This window comes from Phoenix dactylifera, chromosome 1 (assembly GCF_051530095.1).
Source record: "Phoenix dactylifera cultivar Ajwa chromosome 1, Ajwa_hap1_PhDact_Kaust_v1.1, whole genome shotgun sequence".
NCBI classification, from domain to species: domain Eukaryota; kingdom Viridiplantae; phylum Streptophyta; class Magnoliopsida; order Arecales; family Arecaceae; genus Phoenix; species Phoenix dactylifera.
The window spans coordinates 3,348,861-3,360,247 of NC_143190.1; the positions used below are offsets into that span (position 1 = coordinate 3,348,861).

Here is an 11,387-nt window from a genome sequence, read left to right on the forward strand (position 1 = left end):
TTATATATCTAAAATATTAATGGACGATTTTTCTAGTTCTATAATGATGACGTAGTAGGAACAATAAAAACAAAGATAAGTTTAAGTGGAAAAAATGGGGACCGCACGTTCGTGTTAAAAGAAAAATAGATTAAAGTCAGATGGAAACCAAAACAATAGCCTAGGGGAAAGAACATGGGATTTTTTTCAGAAAAGGTGAAACTAGGTTCCTCAAGAGACAAAAAAAAAAAAAATCTCTTGGAAGAGTAATTAGAGAAACAAATGACATAGTGTCCAAGTAACAACATCATGGTGCTACCTACTGTGTATGACACTTATTTTGAACTAATATGTTTCCAATGAGTGACGTATGTCCTCTAAAATATAAACTGACAGCTATTAATAACTTTTTAAATTTTGATAAAATCCATAGCACTGATTGAAATTACACTGTGTTCACTTAGCAGCATTTGTATGGGATAGCATCATCAAACTAAACTACCAGGATAGCATATGTTGCATGCCTAAAATGATATAACTGGGTTACTAAACAAAAGTCTCACAAGAAATTTGTTCCATTAGTATAGTTAAAAGTCATGATACTTTAGTATATAAAACAATTTTCAATTACGATAAAATGGGGAAGCAATGTGCAAAATATTTTCGAGGTTAAAGAATTCTCTAGAGAGGCACAGGCCTTTTTTTTCTTTTCCTTTGATGAAACTAGAGACACAAGCCTTGACTTTGGGGCTGCAAATGAGGAACCACCGTTGAGGATTGACTGAAAATGGGGCCGCTTCATGTAAGAAATTCTTTTTTTATGTGTTTTGTAAAACCCAGCTTTTTAAGTGAATTAGATCTAATTCATTTGACTGGCCAAATTGAATTTAGCGCAAAAAAAAAAAAAAAATAATCAGTACGTGCCGAACTCTAGAGAGGACATAGCTCATCAGAGTGTTGGATTCAGAGCGATGACATGTTTTGAAAGATATCTTATAGGTAGAATCGAATTATTCTGCTCGTCACCCACCGAATCCACCAAAAAAGCAACAAAAACGGTCGCTTTTCTATCAGCCAGCACAACTTGCATGGCGAGAGGAGAGAGGAGCTTTAATTGATTGAGACATATCCAGTAAGAATGGATAAACATTACGATTTTTATATTCATGATCTGATGGACTGCCTTTACGCTAAGGAAAGGCTGTTTCTTTTATCAAATTATTACCAATAGTTTTAGTAGCGACGCTAAAGACATTTTCACCAAAAAAAAAAGAGGAAACTCTGGAGTGTCTTTCAATATCACCAAATTTCTTGGATCCGTGTAAAAATTGTTTGAACCGTTCTTTATTCCACCGGTTTTCATGAGTCTAGTTAATCCTTTGGTACACTCCCAAAAAAATCCAATTAATCCTCTGATATGAGAGAGAAGAGAAACTTATTGTGTGGTAGGATGAGATATCCCATAATGTTATCTTTCCGGAAAATTATACTTTTTTTTTTTTGGTACAGCTGGTAATCATGAAGACCCAAAGGAAACAACAGAGATAATGAAAACAAAATAGAGGAACAAAATCCAAATACTAAACTCCAACAAAGCCAACCCCAGTTGAATCAGCTAACACCAGGTTCTTTATGAGAGAAAGTAAAACTGCAAAGGATTGAAAGCCGATATTTTCTCGAAGGCTTGACAAAGAATCCGCCCGTTGGTTTGCTTCCCATATATGTGAACTGTAAAGAATTACAAGCCGATATTTTCTTGAAGGCTTGCCAAAGAGTCCGCCTGTTGGTTTGCTTCCCTAAAAGCATCGGATACAAAGAATGATTCCATGGGAGCTACAATTTTTTTTTTTTTGATGAAAATGGTAATTTACATAGCTCTAAGATGAGTACATCCTGCCAAATCACCAGAAAGTAAAGAGTACAAAGAAAAAGGTATATCTACTGGGGATGTCCGGAGAAACTCTCAAGTGTGCCGGACGACAAAGGAGCTGCAGTTTCGATAATATTAGACAACACAGGCTGAAGTGATTCTATGCCAAATGAGAGCTTTCTAATCTGTCTTATATCCATTGGATAATTATAGTTGAATCTCCTTCTAACCAAATCCTAGTGAAGTTGAAGCGTATGACAGCTATAATCATCCCTTCTTAAGCTGCTCTGAGTTCCGCCTTTGGAATAGAAAACTCTATGAATCTCCATTCTTACCAGCAGACCAAAACAGAATGAGTGATAGAGAAGCTTACATAGCTGTCAGCACCCCCACTGCTATTGGCAATTAGCTTTGGTATCTTTCGACAAAACCTTATATATTACAACAAAAATAAACTATAGCAACAAAATTTTAGTAACACGCAAAAAAATATGTCACTATAAATGCTCTTTACTAAACATTTTAAAAAATATTATAAAAGCTACATAGTACTATAGCAAGTTATTAAAAGTTATTATATAGCGACAGTACTATATTACTGTTATAAGAAATTTGAATTCTACAGTAACAGTTTTAACAATTATCGTAAAAGATCTATGATATGGTAATATTTTTTTAGGGATATTACTAAAATTTGTTATGTTTCAATGGTACCTTGCAAATAAAATTCAATTGGCCATATATAGTTTTATTGTAGAATACTAACTATGTGTCGATGAAATAAATTTGTTAATTATTTATGATTTATTTATGATAAATGGTAATGTTGCAAACTAATTTGGATATTTTGTGATGATAATATTTCATCACTAAATTTATATTTAATTTTTTTAAAAAAAGATAAGGTTTCAACTACATATATCTACTACAATATATTCTATTTGTAATTAACAAAATTTAATGGGCTAAATATGTTAGATTCAACTTCATTTGGTTAAATATGATAGATTTATTTCAGAATAGTTTTATATATGTTAGTGATTATTATTTAATTAAATATGCATAACAAATAATTTATTAATATAGGGAGGTGTATAATGTCTTTTACCTATTTTCTTAAGAAAATATTCTTAATGCTTATTGGTTATTAGAGGATAATAAATTTAATGAAATTGATTATGTATTACATTTTTACCTAAATTGTTGATGGATTAAATATGTTATTTTTAACTTGATTTCATCTGATCCATTTAATGAACAAGTTATATGAGTCTAGATAGTTTAACAATTAAAATGAAAATAGTTTTGATGTAAAACTCACTATCAATATTACATGCAAAGCACCATAACCAAGTAATGGTCTATGATATAATTACTAAAAATTTGCAGGAAACCAATTTAACCAAGAATTTGGATCACTAATCCAACCTAATTTATATTAAAAATATATGTAAAAACCAAAAGCTACTCATATAAAATATATAATATAAAGTATTAAGAATTTCTATATTAAATTTTATTACTTTTTAATTACAAAATGAATAAGAAGAATCATGAATTATCTATTTTTAAAGAACTTTAGAAAAAAATATACGATTATAGAAATATGTTGAAATTATTGATATTTTAAAATATTTTAAATAAAAATATTTTCAGAATATTATAAATAATAAAGTGAAGTAATTCATTTTTTATTTTCTTTCAAAAAGAAGAGGATTGAATTTTTATGAAAATAATGTTATTAAAATTATGATAATTTATTTAAAATAATATATTTTTTAAAATGAATAAGTTTTAAAACTATAACTTCATACTAGAAGTTAACATTATCATTACGGCTAAGTAGTGGGCAGCAATGCAAGAGATCTTAGGTCCAATTTTACGTGTAGGTGTGACTCATTTTTACCATTAATTTATAAAGAAATATTTGATTATAGATGCAGCTGTAAGGCTACTAATGTTTTTTCAAAGTTAGGCAGCAATGAATTTGATGAAGCCAGAGCAATGAGTTGAAAAGAGGAATTTGATGGTTGAGTACTTTTAGTTCATTCCAAACCTGACTAGCAAAAGGACAGAGGACCAAGCATTAGTTAACATCTTATTTTGTTCCTTTACACAAATCATAGTTATAATTCTGCAATTGTAGACATCTAGCTTCCAAAACTTCCTTGCATGGTAGCCTTCCATTACTTTCCACCAAAAAATTTGACTCTAGGAGCCGCCATCATCTTCCATATACATTTATGCATATATATATACCTCTATTCTACTGGATAAATTCAAATATCTAGATTGCATAAGGGCAGTGTGGATGGAAATCAATATGTAGGTGGGGTGATGTAAAAATGACAAACATAGGGATGGAGATGCATATTATGCAAAGCTCCAGTATAGTCCGTGTTATATTTATAGCAAAGATAAACCATAATTCTTCTATCAGATGGTTACTAATCGTCAAAATTATAGTCAATTGCATATTTTTGGGAGACGTTGTAAGATATAATGTATTGCAGTAACTATGATTAATCTCACAAACCTTTACTGTCACGCTCCGAATCCAGCACTCGAGTCCGACATGCGACACAGCCGCCCTAGAAAAGATACCTTAGAGGTCATGCAAGACCTAAGATGAACAAAAATTTGATAACACCACAATAAATTAATTAATCTAAATAGATAAAGTCAACATATCCAATTAATCAAACTGGTTCAGTTACAAAATCTTTAAATATTTATCGACATCAAAAAAAAAAATCTAATTAACTAATAACTCTGATACTCGCACTCCATGCTTAACCAATTCGGAACTATGCATCCTGCGACTTTGAAAAAGAGAAAGAAGATGGGGTTGTGAGTTTTATAGCCCAATAAGAATCCCTACACATCCACACCAACACAATATAAGTTTAAAAACCACAAGAAATCATTGCACACATCATGAAATCACAAACCAACTATCAATAATGATTGAATAATTAATTTAAATATGTATATCAAATATTAATAGAAATCCAGCTACTCAAGAGTGATATATCATATGATATCTCATAAATCTTCATTAGTATTTTAATACTTTTTATTTCATTCTTTTTTAACTTGATTCGGATCAATTATCTTTCCTACTTTGGGCCAAATCTCGGTCATGTTTCTAGCTCATGAGGGAGAAATAAACAATATCACATTTTCAGCCTGCGACGGAAAAACCAATAGTATCATATTTTCAGTCTATGATAGGACAACTAGTAGTATCACATTTTCAGTCTGTGACAAGGCAAACAATAGTTTCATATTTTTAGCCTATGACGGGGTGAACAGTAGTTTCACATTTCTAGCCTGTAATGAGGCAAATAGTAGTTTCACATTTCTAGTCTGTGATGGAGCAAACAGTAGTTTCACATTTCTAACCTGCGACGAGGCAAGCAGTAGTTTTACATTTCTAGCCTGCGAAGGGCAAACAATAGTTTCATATTCTAGCTTATGATGGGGCAAATAGTAATGACGAGATAAGTCCAAAGTCCTTGTTCATTTAATCAAGTTCACATCCACACATCAATTCCTTTTTATTTCCAGCTTTAGACTAATATGGTTAGTCCAATAGGACAAGGTTACCTATTGACAGGTTTGGCTTTCTTGTATAATTATGATGCATAGGTCTGGTAATTAGGACTTGGGTCGGAGCCAACTTTGGGCCAAAGCAATCTCCAGTCAGTGGTCGTATTGTTAAACGGAATTTTTCTTTTATGGAAACCAGGCTTCAGCCTAGTGGTTGCAGCTGTCCTCCAAACAGGAGGAAGTTTATGATTTGGAATTCTAGTGATATTGTTCTCTAAATGTTTGAACTAGCTATTCTTTTAATTAGGACATGCTCCCACTGTTGTTCTCCAATCTGGTCTGCTTTTAGTAGCCAGTTTATAAAACCGTAAAGCATTTGGTGCAGATATATTTTGTCCACCTCAGGCATACTTCCATGGATCATGTTGGCAACTTGAGGATAATGTTGCTGGTGCTGTGTCGGACGTGCTAATTCAAAATAGTACAAGTGTTACTTCCACTCAAGTCCTGCAGCATTTTTTTGAGTTAATCAAATCATTATCAGCAAACTTTTAAAACATGCAATGTAGTCTTACTACCTATACTTTTTTTCTTAGTCTGTTTCATCAGAAACTATTATTATGAATTGTATCAGTGGTTTTCATATGTGAACGTAATTCGTAATGCTTTTCCAATTGGAAGGAGAGTTTCTTATTAAAAAATCACAATGCGATTTTAGTTTGTTTATTGATTTAGCTCATCTATAAACTGTATGTAAAGCGCTATCATTCACTCATCCTATCCAGCCTTTTGTGCTGATGAGCTGGTTCAGCGTTTGGCAATGGGTCTATGAGTTGGTCGATACAGGGCTCAGTGATACCCACTTTGCTGATGGATGGTGATTTCTTCAAGCTACTTTATTGAGAAAGTCATCTATTGGTGCTTCCAATCAGCACCACTCCCACATCAAATCATTCGATTTACCTTAATGGTACCCTTTCTCAGGTTTTCTCATGGCAAGATCTGAAGTTGTTTGTTTCCTTCTCCATCACCCAATTGCTCAAATTGGCTGTGAGATGAGGCAGATGAGGTGGTTTTCTTCTCGGTAGCAGAGTGATGTCATTCTTTTTTGAGCAAATTTCAATTATATTAAGTCTTAAATTATTGTGTAAAAGCTCTGATGCAAAATGGACTTAAAAAGGTGCCAGATTTTTAGCTTTTAAGCAAACAATTATAGATAATAAATTCTAACAATGATAGCTATTAAGAATGCTTACTTCCTAGGGTTGCATGCTTTTCCTTCTAGTTTTTTGCATGGGTTATAGACAGCTGCGATGCGAACAGCTTCCGCATAGAAGAAGCTATGCGGACTGCCTCCGCATAGAACGGACTACGATACAGCCTCCGCATAGAACGGACTATTCCGATAGGGTACGCATAGAACTTCGAACCCAACTCTTTTATCAAATTTCAGGGACAGGAATATGCGGACAGTTTACGCATAGAAGAAACTATACAGACAGAGTAGCATAGAAGCAATTATGCGGACATGGTATGCATAAAGAAACTATGCGGAAGTTGAATGCATAGAAAAACTATGCGGAACATTTCTGCATAGAAGAAACTATGCGGTAGTTGTCCGCATAGAAGAAACTATGCAGGTATTGTGCGCATAGAAAACTATGACGAACCTACCCGCATAGAAAGAACTATGCGAATTTTATCCGCATAGAAGGAACTATGTGGACAAGATCCGCATAGAAGGAACAATGCGGCCTCCGTCCGCATAGAAGGAACTATGTGGACAAGATCCGCATAGCTCCTTCTAATAGCTCCTTCTATGCGGGCGAGTTCCGCATAGGTCTTCTATGCGGACCTTGTAAGAACGAACTATGCAGACATGGAAAGCATAGAAGAAACTATGCGGAACGGTCCGCATAGAAGATACACAGACGAACTATGCGGCGTTCGTCCGCATAGAAGTAACCATGCGGACTGTGTCGCATAGAAAATACGCATAGAAGGAACTATTGACCGTTTGCATAGAAGTAACTATGCAGAGAGGGTCCGCATAGAACGAACTATGAGGACATTTTCCGTATAGAACGAACCTTTCGGGCGGATGACCTGGCCGTTAACCCACTGGCGGCGTCCGTAGCGAGGAAGCCCACGACCCGTGCTATGTCCTTGCTCTCCCCCAGCCGCCCCAGCGGGCACTCCTCCTCCACCTTCCTCACCGCTGTATTTATAACAGAAAAACCAAAAGCGGTGAGCTGACCTCCTCGCTCTTCCCGGCGAAGAAGAGCTCCGTCGCCACCGGCCCTGGCGCCACGCAATTGGCCGTGATCCCCGTTCACTTCAGCTCCTTCGCCAAGATCCTCGTCATCGCCTCCACCGCCGCCTTCGACGCCGTGTACGCCGCGCACCCCGGCCTCAGCGCCCCCACCAGCGACGACGACACCGTGATGATCCGCCCGCCGCCACCCCGCTGGAGTCGGTTGGCTGCCTCGCGGCAGCGGAGGAAGGCGCCGCGGGCGTTGACGGAGAAGATGGCGTCCCAGTCCTCGACGGCGGTGTCGGCGAGGGAGGGGTACTTGGAGTCGAACACGCCGGCGCACGCGATGAGGTGTGGGGCGCGGTGCCGAAGAAGGACTCGGCCCGGTCGAAGAGGGACTTGACGTTGGCGGGGTCGGAGACGTCGGTGCGGACGGCGACGGTTCGAGGAGCGGAGGAGGAGGAGGAAGAATTAAGCTCCGTGCGTGGCAGGAGGAGGAGGAGGAGGAGACGTAGTTGAGGACCAGGCGAGCGCCGAGGGTTACAATCTTGTCACATCTCTGAATTGAAAAGGAAATTATTCAAATTTTGTCACAAATTTGAGCCCCCAGAAGAAAGCAGTTCAAATAGATTTGTGAAGAGGCAAATAGGAAATGGAACCTATGATGGATTCCAACATAGAAGGAAAGGAGCTAAGTACAGATTTCACCATTGAAAAAAAGGATTCAAACATGTGGAGCCAATCAATCAATGATCATTGATGGTTTAATTCTGTATTATTTTCATTCTTTTGTAACATATATTTATAAATTTGAATTGTGACAATTCGTGCGGCCGTGTGTTTAGTCCACCATCAATTATTTTTTCGAGAAGATTTTGGATACTTATATAGGATCAAGAAACTTAAATAATACCTTCCAGCTAGCCTTTTTGAGTGAGGTCCAGAGTTATGACAAATGGTATCAACGAATCCGGCTCATAACCCATGTGGACTAGAGGACACTGCAGCACGGATCTATGGGGGCTGATTACGGATCGATCATGGTGCTTGTAATTAGATTTTAATGAATTTGAACTCTTAGCCTGAGAAGAACGTCAGGATTTAAACGAGAGGAATATATGACGACCTGTGCGGGGGTGTGTTTAATTCCACATCGATTATTCGCTGGAAAAATTTTGGATACTCATATAGGACCAAGAAACTCAAGTAATATCCAACAAAATACCTTCTCTCTCTCCACTCTCCTTGTTTTCTATTTCAGCCATCCCAAGCCCACGTATGCTAACTTTGTTAACAGGGTCAAGCGTGCTCCAAGCTCATGCCTAAACCATCCTAACTATTTCCGTCCCAGCGGCAGCAAACTTGCTCAAAAGTGTGTTTTTGGGCCAAATCCTTAATTATTTCCAGGTTTTCGATATTAGGCCCAGAATTCTTTAGAACTTAGCTTATAGGCTTGACCTCATATTTAGCTATAAATGATCTGATAGAAGGGACAACTCATGAAATTTGATAGGGATCTTCATATATTAAAGTGCATTACAACACAATAGGTGTTGGATAGTCACCTACATGGAGCTCTCAGAACCTTTCGAAGAATATCGATTGGAAATCTCAAGAAGACTTGCACATAGGATTTCACAAAGCCAATGCGATCCCCTCCTCATTGCCTTCTTCTTCTCCTCCCAAAGCTATGCGCTGCTACGACTTTCTTCGCCATCGTTCTCCTAACAAAAAGAAGCTTTCCTAAGATAATAGAAGGGATTTCTCTCAATATGTCACACCTATCATTCTCATTTCCAAATCAATCCAAGCCCAAATATCTCTTCCTCTTCCTTCTCATAAGAGAGGATTTGTCATTCCACGTTTCCAATTGGTTCTGAGATTCCCATCACTGATTACATGAGAAAACTTCGAGCATCCCTGAAAACAACATGACACGATGTATGCATGCAATCATAAATGCGTTGTGTGAATTCAAATAAAAAAGTCATGATATCTGGTTTGCTCCAAACAAGGCACAATTACTTCTTCTTGTTAAGCGTGTCTGTAATATCTTATTTTATGTTCGCCTTCATCATGGTTGTACTTCTAACTTAAAAACATCTCTGCCGATCGACATGGAAAAGAACTAGAAAAAATCACCCTTACTGCAAAACCATTGACTTGTTCATCTAAAGTTTAATTGTAACAATAGACTAAAAGTGATAATGACATTAACCGGTAGCTCAATTTTCAGAATAAGAAAACTACACAATGATCACGAAAACTAACTAGCTAATAAGTCTATTTCTCGAACTTCACGCCCAACCTAATTAAGATTATGCATCTTGTGACTCTGAAAAAAAATAGAAAGAGGTGGTGTGAACTTTACAACCTAGTAAGAATTTTCCACACTCACACCAATATACATAAAGTAAATTTAGAATAAAAATTAGCTATAAATCATATCTGTTACGGGGGAACTAAGCCGCCATGCTCCACGTGACCGGCACGCGCGCCCATGAAGACTACGGCTGTCCTTTGATCCAGCAATCCGACCCCGAGTCGGACATCTTCGGCTCCACAGCCCGACCTCGAGTCGGTTGCCCTTTGATCCAGCAATCCGACCCCGAGTCGGACATCTTCGGCTCCACAGCCCGACCTCGAGTCGGACATCTTCGGCTTCGCAGCCCGACCCCGAGTCGGCTGCCCCTTAATCTAGCAATCCGACCCCAAGTCGGATATCCTCAGCACCGCAGCCCGACCCCGAGTCGGCTGCCCCCTGATCCAGCACTCCGACCCCGAGTCGGAGATCTTTTGATAACGACAGGCTGCTTCCCAGAGGCACGCCGAGGCCTCCTGCTCCACTACTCCCTGCAACGGCTGTATCCGATGCTGTTCCACGATCTCCTGTATCAGCCGTACAAAGCGGAACTCCACTACGCCCTGTCATGGCCGTATCCAGCGCTGCTCCACGACGCCCTGTAACGGCCATGTCAGTGGCCACTCCATCGCGCCCCACGATGACAAACCCCCCTGAGAGACCCCCCAGCCAGGTATATATGCGGCTGGGGGGAGAAGGGGGGGTAAGCAATATCTTCCAGAGCACTCTCTTGCTTGCTATTATCATTTCTCCTCCTCCTCCAATCTCCTCTGACTTGATCGTCGGAGGGCCCCCACTACCCCAGTGGTGGTGCGAGGCTTGCTCGCAGGTTTCCCGGTGGAAGGTGGAGCGTAACCAACACCAACCAAGACAACTCAGACGGAACCCCGTCCACACCGCTGTGTCAATCGTTCTCGGTTTGGACCACCAGCAACAGTTGGCGCTAGAGGAAGGGCCTGATCTCAGAGCGATCGTAATGGCACGGCGAGGTGGTCGTGGAGCTTCCAATGTCTCCGGTCGCGGGGCCTCTCGCGCCTCCGGCCGGGAGGCCGCTGCGTCTCCAACACATTCTCAGCAACACTCAACCGTTCCACCCCCGATTCAGATGGTCGAAGCCGCTCAGTTCGACCAGTTAGCCCAGCAGGTCCGCACCCTCGCGGAGGCAGTGCAGAACCTGCAGGGTGTGATGTCTCGGGCGCCGCAGCGGGCCCAGGAGCCGCTGCTCCCTGAGCGCTCACCTGTCCTCCTTAACCCGCGCTCCTTCCTCTCCCATGGGGAGGAGCGCCGGCGCGAGGAAGATTCTCGAGCACGGTCCATTCTGCCGGGACCGTCCCATCGAAGCTGCGCGGGGTACAAGAGGCGGGCCCGGG

The 11,387-nt window shown here is 39.5% G+C and overlaps 1 pseudogene; it reads right to left on the reverse strand.

Moving 5' to 3' along the window:
* Window positions 1-7,384: 7,384 nt before the first annotated feature.
* On the reverse strand, window positions 7,385-9,372 carry LOC103699856 (NADPH-dependent aldehyde reductase-like protein, chloroplastic pseudogene; annotated as a pseudogene).
* Window positions 9,373-11,387: the final 2,015 nt, after the last annotated feature.